Here is a 20,726-nt window from a genome sequence, read left to right as displayed (position 1 = left end):
TTAGATTTTCTTTCCTTCTCACTGCCTGACCTGACCGAAATGTCATGCATCGCTACTGGCCTATTGCTACATCCAGGAGAGTCACTTGAGGAATAGACAAAACTGGAGGAAAAAACACATGGATAATTTATCACTACATTGTCATCACAAGCATGGAATTCACCAATGATGCCTAGGAAGAAATTGGGATCATTTATGGAATAGTGTAAAGAGAACGTAGGAGATGTCTCAGCTGAAGAGAAAGAAGCTACAAAAAATAATTATGAAAAAGATGGAGCAATAAAATGCATCAGGAGATTCAGGAGCATAAACAGAGTTAAGGGAATAAAATGACCCATATTTTCTTAGTTACTCATTATGGAGAGCAGGATCAATTCCTAAAAGGTCAAGTAATTCTGATTCTGATGTATTTGATGATAATATTTATTACTAATGGTAATTTGTATTTTCAACTATCATCATGTAATGCTGATAATTTGCATATATAATTTATATTTCTATAGTTATTGCTACTCTCCTCTTAGACTAGTGACCATTATTTTGAGCGACAAAAACACAGTGCCTTGAGATTATCTGTCTGTTCATTACATGTGTTAAGTTATTGAATTTTTGTCTTGCATCAATTTTTATTTCAATAATTGATTGTCATTTAGATGATTCGGATGTTTACACATAATTATCAAGTCAAATCTCAGTATTTATTTAGCATTTCTCTCTTCAGTTATGGTTGGAAAATCTGTCCCTAACTTAATATTACAAAAACATATGCAGGTGTATCTCCAGATCGCTTTTACATTTAATTATTCATTCCATTTTGACTATTATAGCTTAGCCTAGAGAATTAAGTAAATGTGTATTACTTCACTCCTACACACTGTTTAAACGCAGCTAACAGACACTGAATAAACCAGCCCATCCCCGGCGGGATCAACAGTTGCTTGCCCCACATGCTGTCCCCAGGCTGCAGCCGCCTGAGGGGACTCGCCCGGGGCCCCGCCCTCAGAGCTCACACCCGCCACGCGCTCTCTCCCCAGGGCCGCCCCGCCGACCCTCCCGCGCGGCTCTGCGCGCACAGGCCGGACGCTCGGAGCCGGCGCCGGGCCGCCCTGCTCGGCCTCCTGGGCGCAGCGGCGCCTCTGGACCGAGCACGCGCACCAGCGGCCTCCGCGCAGACTCCGTGCCCGCGCACGCGCCCTCGCGTCGCGCTCCTGGCGGAGAGACCTGCGCTCGGGCCGGGCTCCGGGCGGTTCTCGCGGTGCCGTTTCAACGGGACTTCCGCGCTTCGGCGGCCTTTCGGACGAGCCGCGGCGCCCGGAGATGTTCAGGTTGGAGCGACACTTCCCAGAGGGTAGCGGTCACTCCAGATCTTCGGCTTCCATTCCGTGTTCGCGCGGTTCTCCCTCTTTGCAAGGTGAGTGGAGCTCATTTGTGGATGTGTTAGCACAGGATGCGGGAATCCTGTGAAGCGAGTCAGTTCGAGCCCGACGTGAACCAGAAGGGCTGGCGGCGGAAGCGCTCACAGCGTGGAGGCCCTTAGTAGGGACGCCAGTCCTCGCGGGACTCTCGGGCCTGAAAGGCAGAGGACGGTGTGTCTGTGGGGACAGACGGGCAGCGTGTGGCGGGGTGTGTGTGTGAGAGACGCGAATGAGCGGTGGGATGCGCCTCCGTGCCGTGGGTGTGGCTGCGAGGCTGTGACAGGTGCGTGGCTGTGCTGGGGTGACGGGGATTTGGTTGCATGTCCTTCACCTGTGCGGGTGTGATGGCTGTGGGTCTGTGGCTTCACTGTCTGGTGGCTCTGGGCTCCCTGGCGCTTCTTCCTCTTCTCTCCTCACAGCTGCTTGGCTGCAAGAGGGAAGTAGGACATTGAGCCCTAAAGGAAGATTTCCAGCCAGGGGGCACCGAGGTTAGTTTGGGATAGCCTGGGGAGTTCTCTACTTGGGAGCTCTGAGGGGCAGCTACTGTCTCAGAGCCTGGGGGTTCCCAGAGCTCGGACCCCAGGAACGTGCTGTAAACCTATTCCCGTGGTCCAGGCTCTGTCCTCTTTTCCATCTGTTTATGTGTATGAGCAGGGCGGGTGTGGACCTGGAGAGTGTCGTGTAAGGAAGTCATTCTGTGCCCCAAGAAAAGCCTGGTGCCTCCTGACTTCCTCCTCAGTCCTGCCATCCCCAAAAGAAGAACCATGAAAAGGGAAAATAATTGTTTTACACAAAAAAGTCAACATTGAGGATAGTTTTTTTTTTCCATAAAATCATTGATTTTAAATTATTGATATAAGAAAAACTTAACAAAACTTTGCAATAATATCTGATTTTAGTTGTCTTCCCAAAAACATTTCCAAATACTGATTGAAATAGAAGAAACTAAGGAATCATTGTATTTCCCCACGTCTTTCTTTGCTGCTTCAGGGCACTGAGAGTCTTACTGATGTTCTCACTTATGAGATGCTTGATCACATCAGGTTCTTTGGGCAGGTTGTGATTCACAAATGTCTCTTTGATTCTGCTGCATTTCGGTGGGAGGGAAATTTCCTCCTCCTCTTTTCTAGAAACTCTTGATTTATGAATTAAAAATGCATTCTCAAGCAAAAGTCCTGACTTTTTTCCCTTTGTTTTGTGAGCATTATCAGAGCAGGGCTGATAAGCACAATTTTAATCTAAGAATAATTGTTTCTTTTATAATACCCAATTAGAGGGCATGCAATGTTCTTCAGTAAAAATATCTAACTTATTTATATAGGATTACAACATGTTATTAAGTTTTTATGTAGATTATATTTCTCCAAGATATTCATGCTTAGTAAGTGATCTTCACACTCTTAGTTTTACTGATGAACAACCCAAGGCATTAAAATGTCATGAACTCTAAGAGCAGTTACGTTTAGAAAATCTGAGAACAGAACCTATGTCTTAAGTTTCAACTGGATCCCCAGTTATGAGTGCGTATTTTACACTTGGACCAGTATCATCCTGATTAATAATGCTGTACCTGCCATCATATAGCAGAACCAAGTTAATTAACCTGTTCCGTTAGATTTTTGTGTTTCTAGTTTTGGCTGTCATAAACTAAGTATTGAACATACTTGTACGTGCATTTCTTTATCTCAGTATTTTCTTAAGAAATGTCTAGAACTAGAATTTGGAGTAGAATAATCAGATTTTTAGTAAGTGCTTATGATATGCCAGACCATGCCATCTTAGTATTCGGGGTGATAAAAAGACTCAAATGACATAGTTGACACTTTTACATTCCTTCTGGTAAGTAAAGTAAACCCTGAATAGGAATAGATGCATCGAAGGCCACTAGGGAGATTCAGATAATGTGACTTGGTGTTTTATACGGCAGTGATGTCATTCTGACTGCAGTCACCACTGTCGGGTTGTGATTAAACTCTGATGACCTATGAGAGCACCGTGATGGTAAGGAATTTATGTTGCAAATTTTTACATTACTTTTTAAGTTGAGATAGATTCATGATCATAAAATTCACTGTTTTTTTTTGTTTTTTTGGTGAGGAAGATTGGCCCTGAGCTAACACCTGTTGCCAGTCTTCCTCTTTTTGCTTGAGGAAGAGTGGCCCTGAGCAAACATCTGTGCACATCTTCCTCTATTGTGTATGTGGGGTGCCACCACAGCATGACTTGTTGAGTGGTGTAGGTCCATGCCTGGGATCCAAATGTGTGAACCTGGGCCAACAAAGCAAAGTGTGCTGAACTTGACCACTACGCTACTGGGCCAGCCCCAAAAATCACCTTGTAAAAATGTACTCAAAAGAAAACGTTTTACTATATTCACAAGGTTGTAAAAATCAGTACCACTATCTAATTCCAAAACATTTTATCACCTTAGTAAGAAACCCTGGCCTTGTTAGCTGTCACTTCCTATCCCTCATCCTCCCATACTCTGGAGACCGCTAACACGTCGTCTGTCTCCATGGATTTGCTGAGTCTTGAAATTCAGTCTACATGGAATCATGCAGTATGTGTCCTTTTATGTCTAGCTCCTTTCACCTAGCAAGAGTTTTTCAAAGTTCGTCCATGTGGTAGATAAGCACATTATTCTTTTACTTTACTTTGGAAAGTATACATGGCATTACATTTGCCATTTTAACCACTTTTCAGTGTACAGTTCTGTGACAGTAAGTGCATTCACATTGTTGTGTGACCATCAGCACCGTCCACTTCCAGGACTTTTTCATCTTTGACTGAAACTCTGTCCCATTAAACACTAACTCCCCATTCCCCTCTCCGCCCAGTCCTGGCAGCCACCGTTCTCCTTTCTGTCTCTATGAATTTGACTTCTCTAGGACCCTCATAGTAGAGCAATCGTGCAAAATTTATGCTTTCATGACTAGCTCATTTTACTTAGCACAGTGTCCTCAAGGTCATCCACGAGGAGTCGGTATCAAAATAGCCTTCAGTTTTATGTCCGTGTAATATTCCCTTATATCCATAAACGACATTTTCCTCATCCATCTGTTGATGGACATTTGGGTTGCTCCCACTTTTTGGCTGTTAGAAATGTGAACATTTGTGTACCAGTTTTTGTGTGAATGCATATTTCCATTCTCTTGGGTATATAGCTAAGGGCAGAAGTGCTGGGTCACACGGTAACTCCTACATTACATTTTTTATTCTGATGATGGTGGTTGCTGAGTGAGACTGATGGGATAAGATAATTGAGTAGCTTTCTGGAGGACGTGACTCACAGGGTGGGAAAGGGTTCCGTACAGAAAACTTGCAGAAGGATGTAACCCCGAGACCAGCAACAGTACATATTAGCTATACTCAGGGACTTGAGCATCTGTCTAGACAGTCATCCAACAATGAGCATGCCTAGAAACCTGAGAGGAGATTGTGTCACTGGTAACTGAAAGAAACAAAAAACATTTAGTAAAAGAACCCAAATTTAGTACATTTCTCCAAGACCTACTAAAATCTGTTTAGAAGAATGAACTTTCCACATTTTAGAAAACAGCTTCCACTTAACACACAACAAATGTTCACATGCATAGATATTTTACGAAATGGCCATTGAATCAGCAAGTTAATACATACTTAAACAAAACCCCCATCAGGAACAAAAGATAAGCACTGTTAATATTTGAATGTACAACTTTCTAGCTTGTTTTCTGTCTATTGAAGTCTGATGATTTTTCAGTCATTTGATATTGAGATACACATATGTTCTTCAAATGGTATCATATTGTACCTAGTTTTATAACCTGATTTTTCTACTGACAGTATTTCTGGAATGTTTTCCATGTTCACGATATTTTTCCTGACTTCACGTTTATTACATGAATATGTCGTAATGTGTTTAATCACAGTCAGTTTTTCTGGAATTGGAATACTGAATACTTCCTGACCAGTTCTATGTCTTTTCTAACCTCTTCAACCTCACGGGACCCCAAGGCCATGAGGTAAGGTGTGGTTGGATGGCGTGGCTCCTTTTCAGTCCTGGAAGGTGTGAATGGAGGGACGAGGACCTGTTCAGGGCAGGGCTGAGCAGCCTAGTCTCAGGTGCAGAGCAGCTTCCCCAAAGTGGAGGACAGGCCAGAAAACTGTCTGCTGAAGTGTTTGGGTTTCCTGGGGATTAGGGGAAGAGTTTGGGGTTATCTACAATCCTTCTAATCTTTTCATATTGTGTTTGTACAGTTAGTGGTATTATGCAAAATGGAATGGAGGAGCCAAATGTTACTTCCTTTCATGGTAACCCTAAATTATGCTTGCTCTCATGGTCTCTTTTTCCTTTCCCAGCTCTGGATTCTCTTTGTTCTTTCCCAGTAGAGGAATCCCAAGGAGGACTGATCAGTTTTGGTAGGTGCAAAACCATGGTATGTGTAAGTTAGTGTTTCCTTCTCATTGAAATAGTGAGACGTAAACGTTTTCATTAATTGTTCTAAGAACCCCATTTGATTATGTGCTTCCCAGTTCCTCCCATTCCAGTGAACTGAACAATGGTTCCAAATAACCTAGTCCTCCTTATGTGGCCCAGTCTTTTCCAGCCAGTGTTTATGTATTCACTGACCAGATTATTCTCTCCTATGTGCTCAACTTAGTAATATTAAGAGCTATAATGGAGGAATGAAGAAATTAAGTCCTGTCAAGAAATTATTTGAGCTTCCCGTGTCAGAACTGTAGCTGGAGGAGAGATGGAGATCCCATTTGGCCAAGCAGGGAAAGACTCTGACATTCTCACAGACGTGAGTTTTCTAGATACATGTGATAAAGCCCAGCAATGAACGGTCTCTGGAGGCTGAGATCCAATGCTCTGTGAGGTTTTTGGAATTGAATAGCAATATGATTTAGGACTTGAAATTATATGGATCATGGTCCTTTGTAAGGGATTCCTGAATGATAAGTATGACTATTTTATTGCTAACTAGGATGCAATGAATTTGAATGAATTTGACACAACTCTGGATCATGCTACATTAGTATCCTCTAACTCATGAACCACAGAAGTACTCAGTCAGGGATTGCTAGTGGCCATAAAAGAGAATAAAATCATAAGTCTTAAATTAACAAAGAGCAAGAACTGAAAAGACCTTAGATAAGTTGTCCAACTTAATGTATAGCATCGTAATATCTAAACATGATTAATTCTATTATAACCATAAATTAGAGTGCTATGCAGCAATTCAAAATATTTGTCAAAATAACGAAACTACATATGATAGAATTTAACAAAGACTCTGAGTATTTAAGATATTCTTTTGCTTTTTTTTAGTGCTGTTTTTCTATCTGTTATGACAAACTCTAAGTTTCAATTGGAGAATTTTATGCTTTTACATTTAATGTAATTATTGACAGTTAGATTTAGGTCATCCATTTTACTATATGTTTTCTTTTTTTCCATTTGGCTTTTGTTCCCCTTTCTCTTTTTTGCTTCTTTGGGGTTAATAATATTTATTTTAAATTCCATTTTAACTTGCTTTTTCTATGTGTGCCTATTTTTAGTGGTCACTGTCTATATTTACATATATATATATATATATATATATATATATATATGTACCTGTATATACAGTTATTTTATTGGGTCCTATTGGCTTTCAACCTTGTATACATTTCAGGTGTCTATCATTAGACTTCAGTTTCTCTTTAGACTGCATTGTGTTCATCACCAATAATTCAGTTTTTATCCGTCACCATACATATGTGGCTTTACCATTTCATCCTCCCTCATCCCTTTTTCCTCTGGAAACCACTAATCTATTCTCATCTATGTGTTTGCTTATATTCCACATAGGAGTGAAATCATACAGTATTTCTTTCTCCGTCTGACTTGTTTTGCTCAAGATCCATCCATCTTGTCTCACATGGGATGAGTTTGTCTGTTTTTATGGGTGAGTACTATTCCATTGTATATATATACAACACTTTCTTATCCATTTGTCCCTTGATGGGCACCTAGGTTGCTTCCACATCTTGCCTATTGTGAATAATGCTGTGGTGAGCATACGGGTGCATATATCTTTTTGAATTATTGATTTCATGTTCTTTTGATGAATACCCAGTAGTGGGATGGCTGGATCATACAGTATTTCTGTTTTTAAGTTTTTGAGAAATTTCCATACTGTTTTCCACAGTGGCTGCACTGGTTTGCATTCCCACCACCAGTTTATGAGCATTCCCTTTACTCCACATCCTCTCCAACATGTGCTATTTTTTGTCTTGGTAATTATAGCCATTTGACTGGTGTGAGGTGATACCTCATTGTCATTTTGATTTGCATTTCCCTGATGATTAGTGATGTCAAACATCTTTTTATGTGCCTGTGGGCCTTCTGGATATATTCTTTGAAAAATGTCTGTTCATATCCTCTGTCCATTTTTTTGATTGGATTATTCTTTTTTTTGTTATTGAGTTGTATGAGTTCTTTATATATTTTGGAAAGTAACGCCTTGTGAGATGTATGATTTGCAAATATTTTCTTCCCATTGGTAGGCTGTCTTTTCATTTTGATGATGGTTTCCTTTGCCTTGCGGAAGCTCTTTAGTCTGATGTAGTCCCATTTCTTTATTTTGTCTTTTGATTCCCTTTCCTGTGGAGACATGGTATTCAGAAAGATACTACTAAGACCTACACCAAATCTGTACTGCCTATATGTTCTTCTAAGAGTTTTATGGTTTCAGGTCTTACATCCAAGTCTTTAATCCATTTAGAGTTAATTTTTGTGTATCATGTGAGACAGTGGTCTACGTTCATTCTTTTGCATGTGGCTCTCCAATTTTCTCAACACTGTTAATTGAAGAGACTGTCCTTTCTTCATTGTGTGTTCTTGGCTTCTTTGTTGAAGATTTGCTGTCCCTTGATGTGTGGTTTTACTTCTAGGCTTTCAGTTCTGTTCCAAGGATCTGTATATCTGGGTTTTTTATGCCAGTACCATGCTGTTTTGATTACTACAGCTTTGTACTATATTTTGAGTTCAGGGAGCATGATACATCCAAGTGTATTTTTCCCCCCTCAGGATTGCTTTGGCTATTCAGTCTTATTTGTTTTTCCATATAAATTTTAAGATTCTTTTTTATCTTTTCATGAAGAATATCATTGGTATTCCATTCAGGTTTGCATTAAGTTTGTAGATTGAGCTGTAGATCAATCTGTAGATTGATTTAGGTAATATGGACATTTTAACTGTGTTTATTCTTCCAATACATGAACATGGAAGATCTTTCCATTTCTTTGTCTTCTTTGATTTCTTTCATTAATGTCATAGTTATTGGTGTATATGGCATTCACCTCCTTGGTTAAATTTATTCCAGGTATTTTATTCTTTTTTGTTGCAATTGTAAATAGGATTATAGTCTTGACTTCTCTTTCTGCTGGTCCATTATTAGTGTATAGGAATGCAACTGATTTTGTGTGTGTGAGTAAGACTGGCCTTGAGATAACATCTTTTGCCTATCTTACTCTTTTATTTTCTCCCCAAAGCCCCAGTACATAGTTTATATCCTAGTTGTAAATCATTCTAGTTCTTCTCTTTGGGATGCCACCATGGCACGGCCTGATGAGCGGTGTATAGTTCCAAACTGGCAAACCACAGGCCACTGTAGTGGAGTGAAATGCAAATAATTTTTGAATGTTGATTTTGTACCCTGCAGCTTTACTGTATTTGTTGATTATTTCTAATAGTTTTTTGTTGGATTCTTTACAGTTTTCTGTATATAGAATCATGTCAACCGCAAATAGTGATAGTTTTAATTCTTCCTTTCCTTTTTGGATACCTATTATTTCTTTTTCTTGCCTTACTGCTTTGGCTAAAATTTCCAGTACTATGTTGAAGAAGAGTGGCAAGAGTGGGCACCCTTGTCTTGTTCCTGTTCTCAGAGGAATGGCTTTCACTTTTTGACTATTGCGTATGATGTTGGCGGTGGGTTGGTGATATATGGCCTTTGTAATGGTGAGGTACTTTCCTTCTATACCCATTTTATTGAGAGTTTTTATCAAAAATGGATGTTGGAAATTGTCAGATGTTTTCTCTCCATCTATTGAGATGATCATGTGATTTTCAGTCTTCATTTTGTTAATGTGATACATCACATTGATGGATTTGCTAATGTTGAACCATTTCTGCACCCCTAGAGTAAATCCCACCTGATCGTGGTGTATGATCCTTTTAATGTATTGTTGTATTCAATTTCCTAATATTTTGTTGAGTACTTTTGCGTCTATGTTCATCACTGATATTGGCCTGTAATTTTGCTTTTTTGTGTTGTCCTTGTCTGGTTTTCATATCAGGATAATGTTTGCCTCAGAAAATGAATTCAGAAGTGTCCTGTCCTCCCAATTTTTCAGAATAGTTTGAGAAGCATAGGAATTACATCTTCTTTGAATGTTTGGTAGAATTCACCAGAGAAGCTGTATGGTCCTGGACTTTTTCTTTGGGAGGCTTTTGATAACAGTTTCAATCTCTGCTTGTGATTGGTGTATTCAGATTCTCTATTTCTTCATGATTCCGTTTTGAGGGGTCATATGGTTCTAAGAATTTATCCATTTCTTCTAGGCTATTCAGTTTGTTGACATATAGTGTTTCATAGTATCTTCTGTAATCCAATGTGTTTCTGCAGTGTCCACTGTAGTTACTCCTCTTTAATTTCTGATTGTATTTATTCGAGTCTTCTCTCTTTTTTTCTGAATCTGGCTGAGATATTGTCAATTTTGTTTATCTTCTCAGAGAACCGCTTCTTAGTTTCATTGATCCTTTCTATTGTTTTTCTACTTCCTGTTTCATTTATTTCTGCTCTGATTTCATTATTTCCTTCCTTCTCCTGACGTTGGGCTTTGTTTGTTCTTTTTCTAGGTCTTCCAGGTATAGTGAGGCTGGTCTATCTGAGACCCCTCTGGCTTTCTGTTGGCTCCCATAGGCGTGGGTGCTGCTGCCCCATCATGACCGGTGATGCTTGTCCTGGGTTGTCTGAAGGTGCTGGTTGCACTGCTGCCAGGGGTGCTGGGTTCACAGGTGTCACTTTCCCTGCCAGGGACCTGGAGAACTATATGTATCTCCTGCTGCTGCTGAGCTGGTGTTGGGGGGGGGTGCCACCAGTGGGGGCTGGGTCATCAGTTCTGCTGTGTTTCCTGAAGGCTCTGGTCACACGTTCCACCTGCCAGTGTTGGGGCAAAGGGGCTATTTGTTCTGCCCCAACTCCATTTGCTCACAGTTGTGTGGGCCAGGCCACCTCCACTGTGCCAGCAGTCACACAGGCCAGGGTGCCACCATCCATGCTCCACCGGCAGTCATGTGAGCTGGGCTGTCCTCACCACTTGTGCAAGCCACTGTGTGAGGATCCACAACCTGGATTGCTGCTGCTCAGGGAGGGTGGTGGGGGCTTCTCCCCTAGTTCCACTGCTTACTGGGGGTTGAGTCCACCCACCTTCAGATGTATAGATGCATGGATCTCTTAGGCATCCTCTAGTGCTGTATAGGAAATCCTCTCTTGGTCAGTGCATGTCCATTTGGCTGTAACTGAGAGGGGAGAGACAAGGGGGAAAATTCCACCATGATGCTGATGTCACTCATGTTGTCTCACTTTTTTTGAACTTTACAAAAAACCAATTTAAAAAAATTGTGGTCTAAATAGTTTATAATATTGTGAAATTTCAGTTGTACATCAATATTTATCAAACACCATATCAATGTGCCACTGCACCCCTTGTACCCACTCTCCTGCCGCCACAGTAACCACTAAATTGTTCTCTTTGTCCATAAGTTTGTTTATATTCTACATATGAGTAAAATCATATGGTCTTTTCTCTCTCTGTGTGGCTTATTTCTCTCAACATGATGCCCTCAAGTTCCATCCATGTGGTTGTGAATGAGACAATTATGTCCTTTTTATGGTGGAGTAGTATTCCATAGTATGTATATACCACGTCATCTTTATACAATCATCAGTCATTGGGCACTGGGGTTGCTTCCACATCTTGGCTATTGTGAATAATGCTGCAGTGAACATAGGGGTGCATACGTCTCTTTGTATTGTTGATTTCAAGATCTTTGGATAAATACCCAGTAGTGGGATAGCTTGGTCATATGGTAATTACATTTTTAATTTTTTGAGAAATCTCCATACTGTTTTCCAAAGTGGCTGCACCAGTTTGCCTTCCAACCTGCGGTAGATGGGGGTTCCCTTTTCTCCACAACCACTCCAACATTTGTTATTTTTTTGTCTTGGTGATTGTAACTGTTCTAACAGGCGTAAGATGATATCTAACTGTAACTTTGATTTGTATCTCCCTGATGATTAGTGATGTTTAGCACCTTGTCATCTGCCTATTGACCATCTGTATATCTTCCTTGGAAAAATGCCTGTTCATATCCTCTGCCCACTTATTGATTGGGTCATTTATTCTTTCATAGTTCAGTTGTGTGAGCTCTTTATATATTATGGAGATTAATCCCTTAACATATATATGATTTGCAAATATTTTCTCTCAGTTCCTGGGTTGTTTTTTCATTTTGATCTTGGTTTCTTTTGCCTTCCAGAAGCTCTTTAGTCTGATGAAGTCGTGGCCACTTGTTTATTGTTTCTTTTGTTTCCCTTGTCTGAGTGGACACTATGTTTGTAAAGATCCTTTTAAGGCTGATGACAAAGAGTGTACTGCCTATATTTTCTTCCAGAAGTTTTATAATTTCTGGTCGTACATTCAAGTCTTAGATCCATTTTGGGTCTATTTTTGTCTATGGAGAATGATAATGGTCTACTTTCATTATTTTAGATGTGGTTCCTTAGTTTTCTCAGCACCACTTATTGAAGAGGCTTTCCTTACTCCATTCTATGTTCTTGGTTCCTTTATTTTTTATTTATTTATTTGTTTTTGAGGAAAATTAGCCCTGAGCTAAAGTCTGCTGTCAATTCTCCTCTTTTTGCTGAGGAAGAATGGCCCTGAGCTAACATCTGTGCCTATCCTCCTCTACTTTATATGTGGGATGCCTACCACAGCATGGCATGCCAAGCGGTGCCATGTGCACACCCAGGATCCAAACTGGCCAACCCTGGGCCACCAAAGAGGAATGAGCAAAGTTAACCACGGTGCTAGCAGGCCAGCCCCTCTTGCTTCCTTTATTGAGGATTAGCTGTCCATATATGTGTGGTTTTTTTCAGGGCTTTCAGTTCTGTTCCATTTACCTGTGTGCCTGTTTTTGTTCTGGTACCATGCTGTTATGATTACTATAGCTTTGTAATATGTTTTGAAATCAGGGATTGCGATGCCATCAGTTTTCTTCCTGTTTCTCAGGACTGCTTTGGCTATTCTGGGTCTTTTGTTGCCCCATACAATTTTTAAGATTCTTTGTTCTATTTCTGTGAAGATTTTCATTGGGATTTTGATTGGGATTGCATTGAATCTGTGGATTGCTTTAGGTAGTATGGCCATTTTAGCTATGTTTATCCTTCCAATCCAAGTTCATGGAATATGTTTCCATTTCTTTATGTCATCATCAATTTCTTCCAGTAATGTCTTATAGTTTTCATTGTATAGGTCTTTTACCTCCTTGATTAAATTTATTCCTAGATATTTTATTCTTTTTGTTGCAATTGTAAATGGGATTGTATTCTTCAATTCTCTGTTAGTTCATTATTAGAGTATAGAAATGCAACTGATCTTTGTAAGTTTGTATTGTACCCTGCAACTTTGCCGTAATTTTTTATTATTTCTAATAGACTTGCATCTCTTCTCTATTCTTTTTTTTTAATTTTTATTCAGTTAATGATGGGTTACAATCTTGTGCAATTTCAGTTATACATTATCGTTTGTCACTCGTTTTGTAGGTGCACCCCTTGACCATTTGTGCCCAACCCCCCCCCCCCATCTTTCCCCTGGTAGCCACTAATCTGTTCTCTTGTCTACATTTTTAAATTCCTCGTATGGGTGGAGTCATAGAGAGATTGTCCTTCTATAACTGGCTTATTTCACTTAACATAATTCCCTCAAGTTCCATCCATGTTGTTGCAAATGGGACGATTTTGTTCTTTTTTATAGCTGAGTAATATTCCATTGTATATATACACACCACATCTTCTTATCCAATCATCTGTTGATGGGCACTTAGGTTGCTTCCAAGTCTTGGCTATTGTAAATAGGCTGCAATAAACATTGGGGTGCATAGGACTTTTGGAATTACTGACTTCAAGCTCTTTGGGTAGATACCCAGTAGTGGGATAGCTGGGGGTTATGGTAGTTCTATTTTTAATTTTTTGAGGAATCTCCATACTGTTTTCCATAGTGGCTGCACCAGTTTGCATTCCCACCAGCAGTGTATGAGGGTTCCTTTTTCTCCACAGCCTCTCCAACATTTGTTACTATCAGTTTTAGATATTTTTGTCATTCTAATAGGTGTAAGGTGATATCTTAGTGTAGTTTTGATTTGCATTTCTCTGATGATCAGCGATGATGAACATCTTTCATGTGCCTATTGGCCATCCATATATCTTCTTTGGAGAAATGTCTGTTCATGTCTTCAGCCCATTTTTTGACCAGGTTGTTTGATTTTTTGTTGTTGAGTTGTGTGAGTTCTTTATATATTATGGATATTAAGCCTTTGTCAGATATATGACTTGCAAATATTTTTTCCCAGTTATTGGGTTGTTTTTTTGTTTCAATCCTGTTTTCATTTGCCTTGAAGAAGCTCTTTAGTCTGATGAAATCCCATTTGTTTAATCTTTCTATTGTTTCCCTTCTCTGAGAAGACATGGTGTCTGAAAAGATCCTTTTAATACTGATATCAAAGAGTGTATTGCCTACGTTTTCTTCTAGAAGTCTTATGGTTTCAGGTCTCACCTTTAGGTCTTTGATCCATTTTGAGTTTATTTTTGTGAATGGTGAGAAAGAATGGTCAATTTTCATTCTTTTACATATGGCTTTCCAGTTTTCCCAGCACCATTTGTTGAAAAGACTTTCCTTTCTCCATTGTATGCCCTCAGCTCCTTTGTCGAAGATTAGCTGCCCATAGATGTGTGGTTTTATTTCTGAGCTTTCAATTCTGCTCCATTGATATGTGCACCTGGTTTTGTACCAGTACCATGCTGTTTTGATTACTGTAGCTCTGGAGTATGTTTTGAAGTCAGGGATTGTGATGCCTCCCGTTTTCCTCTTTTTTCTCAGGATTGCTTTAGCAATTTGGGGTCTTTTGTTGCCCCATATGAATTTTAGGATTCTTTGTTCTAATTCTGTAAAGAATGTCATTGGGATTCTGATTTGGATATCATTGAATCTATAAATTGCTTTAGGCAGAACAGACATTTTAACTATGTTTATTCTTCCAATCCATGTACATGGAATGTCTTTCCGTCTCCTTATGTCATCATCCAATTCTCTCAGAAAGGCCTTTTAATTTTCATTGTATAGGTCTTGCACTTCCTTAGTTAAATTCACCACGACGTATTGTATTCTTTTTGTAGCGATTGTGAATGGTATTGTGTTCTTGGGTTCTTTTTCCTGTTAGTTTGTTATTAGAATATAGAAATGCTACTGATTTATGCAAATTACTGTTATATGCTGAAACTTTGCTGTAGTTATTGATTACTTCTGAGAGTTTTCCAATGGATTCTTTGGGGTTTTCTATATATAAGATTGTGTCATCTGCAACAAGCGAGAGTTTCAATTCTTCCCTCCCTATTTGGATTCCTCTTATTCCTTTTTCTTGCCTGATTGCTCTGGCCAGGACCTCCAGTACTATGTTAAATAAGAGTGGTAATAGAGGGCATCCTTGTCTCGTTCCTGATTTGAGGGGGATGGCACTCAGTTTTTGCCCATTGAGTATGATGTTGGCTATGGGTTTGTTGTATATGGCCTCTATTATGTTGAGGTCGTTCCCTTCTATGCCCATTTTGTTCAGAGTTTTTATCATGAACGACTGTTGAATCTTGTCAGATGCTTTCTGTGTATCTATTGAGATGATCGTGTGGTGTTTATTCCTCAGTTTGTAGATGTGGTGTATCACGTTGGTTGATTTGTGGATGTTGAACCATCCCTGTGTCCCTGGTATGAATCCCAGTTGATCCTGATGTATGATCCTTTGGATGAACTGCAGAATTCTGGTTGCCAAAGTTTTGTTTAGAATTTTTGCATCGATGTTCATCAGCGATATTGGCCTGTAGTTCTCTTTTTCTGTGGTGTCCTTGTCAGGCTTTGGTATCAGCGTGATGTTGGCCTCGTAGAATGTCTTAGGAAGTGTTCCATCCTCCATAATTTTTTGGAATAGCTTGAAAAGCATAGGTATTAAATCCTCTCTGAAAGTTTGGTAGAATTCCCCAGGAAAGCCATCTGGTCCTGGGGTTTTATTCTTTGGGATGTTTTTGATTGCTGTTTCAATCTCTTTCCTTGTGATTGGTCTGTTCAAATTGTCTGCTTCTTCTTGAGTGAGCTTTGGGAGATTGCAGGAGTCCAAGAATTCATCCATTTCCTCTAGGTTATCCATTTTGTTGGCATATACTTTTTCATAGTCGTCTCTTATAATCTGTTGTATTTCTTTGGAGTCTATTGTTATTTCTCCTCTTTAATTTTTGATTTTGTTTATTTGAGCTTTCTCCCTTTTTTCTTTGTAAGTCTGGCTAGGGGTTTGTCAATTTTATTTATCTTCTCAGAGAACCATCTCTTTGTTTCATTGATCCTTTCTACTGCCTTTTTCGTTTCAATAGCATTTGTTTCTGCTCTGATTTTTATTATTTCTCTCCTTCTGCTGACTTTGGGCTGTGTTTGTTCTTCCTCTAATTCGATTAGGTGTAATTTAAAATTTCTTATTTGGGATTTTTCTTGTCTGTTAAGATGTGTCTGTATTGAGATGAATTTTCCTCTTAATACAGCTTTTGCTGTATCCCCTATGAGTTGGCATGGTATGTTATCATTTCCATTTGTCTCCAGGTATTTTTTGATTTCTTGTTTAATTTCTTCAATGATCCATTGCTTGTTCAGTAGCATATTGGTTAGTCTCCACATCCTTGTGCCTTTCTCAGGTTTTTTCTTGTAATAAATTTCTAGCCTTCTAACATTATGATTGGAGAAGATGCTTGTCATTATTTCAGTTTTTTAAAATTTGTAGAGGCTTGCCTTGTTTCCCCACGTATGATCTATCCTTGAGAATGTTCCACACGCACTTGAGAAGAATGCGTATTCTGCTGTTTTTGCATGAAGTGTTCTGTATATGTCTATTAAGTCCAATTGTTTTAGTTTTTCATTAAGCTCCACTATTTCCCTGTTGATTTTCTGTCTGGATGATCTGTCCATTGATGTGAGTGGGGTGTTGAGGTCCCCTACTATTATTGTTTTTTTTTTAACATCTTCCTTTAGGTCTGTTAATAGTTGCTTTATGAACTTTGGTGCTCCTGTGTTGGATGGGTAGATATTTATAAGCATTATTTCTTCTTGATGAAGTGTCCCTTTGATCATTATATATTGCCCTTCTGTGTCTCTCTTTACCTGCCTTATTTTGAAATCCGTTTTGTCTGATATAAGTACTGCAACACCTGCTTTCTTTTGCTTGCTATTAGCTTGAAGTATTGTCTTCCATCCCTTCACTCTGAGCTTGTGTTTGTCCTTGGGTCTGAGGTGTGTTTCCTGGAGGCAACAAATTGTTGGATCTTGTTCTTCAATCCACTTTGCCACTCAGTGTCTTTTTATTGGAGAGTTCAATCCGTTTACATTGAGGGTGATTATTGATGCACATGGACTTAATGCTGTCATATCTGGTTTCCCTGCATTACCTTTGTTTCTGGTCCTGTGTGTTTTAGCCTACCCATTGACTTCTGCAATTTCTTATGCTGGGTTTCTTAGATTTTTCCTTATTTATATTTCGTGGCTCTGTTCTGTTTTTTAGTTTAGTGGCTACCCTCAAATTTGTATTTAGAGTCTCATGTATAATATAGTCTATTCTCTGGTGGTCTCTTACTTACTTGGCCTAGACTGATTTAGTCCCTTTCCTCTTCCCCTCCTATATTATTATTTTCATCTCTTATTCCAACTTGTGTTATGAGTTTGTAGTCAGAGTGATAAGATCGTCTTTACTTTGGTGGTTTCCTTACCTTTATCCTAATGCTATAGTTGAATATTTGCTATCGTATTCTGGTTCTAGCTATCTGTCTCCCTACTCTGTGGCTTGTGACCTCTTTCTCACTTTTTTTTCTTTTTTCAGGTATGAGAGCCTTCTTAAGGATTTTTTGTAGTGGAGGACTTTTGGTTACAAATTCCCTTAACTTTTGTTAGGAAAAGATTTAATTTCTCCCTCACATCTGAAAGATATTTTTGCTGGATAGAGCATTCTTGGCTGAAGATTTTTATCTTTTAAAGTTTTGAATATGTCACTCCATGCTCTCCTACCTTGTAAGTTTTCTGTACAGAAATCCGCTGTAAGTCGGGTAGGAGTTCTTTTGTAGGTTATTTTCTTTTGTCTTGCTGCCCTGAGTATTCTTTCTTTGTCTTTCATTTTTGCCATTTTTATTACTATATGCCTTGCAGTAGGTCTTTCTACATTGACAAATCTAGGAGATCTGAAAACTTCCTCCACACACATTTCTCCCTCAATCCCTAGATTTGGGAAGTTCTCTTCTATAATTTCATTAAGCACACTTTCTGCTCCATTTTCCTTTTCCATGCCCTCAGGAATTCCGATGATTCTTAAATTCATTCTCCTCATTGAATCTGATATCTCTCTGATATTTTCCTCATTCTTTTTAATCCTTAGTTCTCTTTCTTCCTCTGTCTGGAGCCATTCAGCCTATCTATCTTCGATTATGCTAATTTGCTCCTCTATGGTGTCTACATGGGCATTCAGGGAATCCGTATTCTGATTTGTCTGATCCATCGTATTTTTCATCTCTAGTATTTCTGATTGATTCTTCTTTATAGTTTCAATCTCTTTTGTGAAGTAACTCCAGAAGTCATTGACTTGTTTCTCTTTCTTTCCCTCTACCTCGTTGAGCTTTTTGATGATAGCTACTCTGAGCTCATTTTCACTTAGTTTACCTATTTCCAAGTCCTCAGGACTTAATTCTGTGTTTTTATTGTTTTCCTTCTGTTCTGGAGCTTTTATAAATTGCTGGATGTTAGAGGAGCAGTTTTTGCACATGATGGTAGTATTCGTTTGCAGTTACAGCCTGTCACCACTAGATGGGGGTTGAGAGCCACACATTCTGAGCTCTCCGCCTTCAGGCAAGATGGCGGCAACCAGTGCAGGTTGGGGAGCAGGGGCCCTTATTCTCACGCACCGATCTGGATTCTGACCAGCTCTCGTTCTCTCGTCTCCCGGTGCCCTGGCTTGATGGGGTCCCCATGCACAGAAGCTTTCCCCTGTCAGTGGGTTTCCACTGTACCAGCGGCGGGAGTCCTGGACGATCCCCGGTTGTGCAGCCCCTTCCCCACTCCTTCCCTCACCCACAGCAGCGATCCCAGTCTCTAGAGGAGGGAACGAAGTTCTCTCCTACCCCCTTCTAGCTCCTCCAAGGCCGTCTGCAGCCTCTCCATCCTCCGTGGTCTTGTTTCTGTAGTTCTCTGATGGTCTGGCATTAGGATTATTGGCTGAAGTTCAGTTTTTCCAATCCTTTGTTGTAGTTTGGAGTGGAGAGAGTCCCAGGTCAGCTCACCCCGCCATTTCGCTCTGCCCCTCTCCCTGTCTTCTCTTTTCTTGATCATTTCCTTCCTTCTGCTTGCTTTTGGTTTTTTTGCTCTTCTTTTATATCTTCTTAAGGTGAACAATTAGGTATTTATTTAAAATGATTTTTTCTAATATAGGTGTTACAGCTATAAATTTTCCTCTGCATCCTCGTTTACTTGTTATCAGTTGTGGGATGTTGTTTTTGTTTCATTCATTCCGATTATTTTTAGTTTCCATCGTGATTTCTTCTTTGACATATGGGCGGTTTAGAAGCAGGTAGTTTAATTTCCAAACTTTGAGATTTTCCCACATTTCTTTCTGTTGATTTTTAATTCAATTATATTGTGATAGGAGAACTTGACATTATTTCAGTTCTTTTAAATATATTGAGTGATTTATAGCCTAGCATATGGTCTGTGCCTCTATTCTATACGTGACACCATTCCAATTGGCAGATAAGATTGTTCATATTCATTTTTTAATCTAGTTTTTCTCTCCATTATTGGGAATACAGTGTGACAGTTAAAAAATTATTGACTCAGCTATAAGTTCATTCATTCTGGCTGCTCTGTAAATACACTTTTGCTCTTTAATCACACACCCATCCTTGGGTTATTTTGTGGTGGAGTATCTCCTTGGCTCCTGCATCACTCAGAGCTTCTCCAGTGCCTGGTGCCAGCAGCTCACACTAATCAGCAGCTTCCATGTGTGTCTCCCATTGAGCAGTTTTGCAGTTAAGTATCTCTGGTGAGATGTCCCGTGGACAGCTTTACGCAGCACCCTAGGGGGTGGGCTTCTTGAAGATCCATTCTCACAGCCTACGTGCACTGTCCTTTCAGTAAGTGAATGCCTTGCCCTCTCCCACAAGGTCTGCATCTCATTCCTGTCAAGTGGATCTCCCATGGGCCCTCAATCTCAGCCCTGTTTAGTGTTCCTTATATGTCTAGTCTTATATTCTGTAGCGTTCTGTTTACTTACTTGCTAATCTCTCATTATTCTAATTTGCTTATGTAAGTATTAATTAATAGTCATTTATATTAACAGTTTCCTGTTCAAATTACTGTGAGGTTTCTCTTTCTTCATTGGACCCAGCCTGAGAATGGCATATTAAAGACCCCAGCCATTGTTGACAATTTGTTTATATCTTCTTTAATTCTGTCAGACTTTCTTCATGTATTTTGTTGCTCAGTTGTCAAATATGTTTATATTTATAATTGTTAAATATTTATGTAAGTTGCCCTTTTCCTCCTTATAAAATATTCCTTTTTGTCTCTAGTGACGTTTTTGACATCAAAGAGTATTTTGCCTGATATTGATATAGCCACTTCAGCTATTTTGTTACTATTTGCATGGTGTAATTTACTATGATTTTACTTTGAACCTGTTTGTCTATTTGAATCTAAAGTGTGTCTCTTGTAAACAGCATACAGTTGTATATTGTTGTGTTTCGAGATTGACAATCTTTGTTTTTTTTTCCCTGAACATAATTGGCCCTGAGCTAACATCTGTTGGCAGTCTTCCTCTTTTTGCCTGAGGAAGATTGTTGCTGAGCTAACATCTGTGCCAATCTTGCTCTGCTTTAGTGGGATGTGGCTGCAGTGTGGCCTGATGAGGGCTGATAGGTCCCACCTGAGATC

At 39.5% G+C, this 20,726-nt stretch overlaps 1 long non-coding RNA gene across 8 annotated transcripts in view; it reads left to right on the top strand.

Annotated features, from left to right (window-relative positions):
- Positions 1-1,179: 1,179 nt before the first annotated feature.
- The window catches only part of LOC138918320 (uncharacterized), a 40,845-nt gene continuing 21,298 nt past the window's right edge, over positions 1,180-20,726 (top strand). For 7 of the 8 annotated variants that reach the window (XR_011427553.1, XR_011427552.1, XR_011427556.1 and 4 more), the window contains exons 1-3: positions 1,180-1,411; positions 5,757-5,816; positions 7,252-7,348. This is a non-coding gene — a long non-coding RNA (uncharacterized lncRNA). Of the gene's footprint in view, positions 1,412-3,342; positions 3,417-5,326; positions 5,420-5,756; positions 5,817-7,251; positions 7,349-20,726 lie in introns of all 8 variants that reach the window. The other variant, XR_011427554.1, reaches the window with a different exon arrangement.

The sequence above is a fragment of the Equus caballus genome, chromosome 17, assembly GCF_041296265.1.
Source record: "Equus caballus isolate H_3958 breed thoroughbred chromosome 17, TB-T2T, whole genome shotgun sequence".
Lineage (NCBI taxonomy): Eukaryota > Metazoa > Chordata > Mammalia > Perissodactyla > Equidae > Equus > Equus caballus.
Note: the sequence above shows the minus strand (reverse complement) of the source record. Positions and strands in the feature narration are given on the sequence as shown.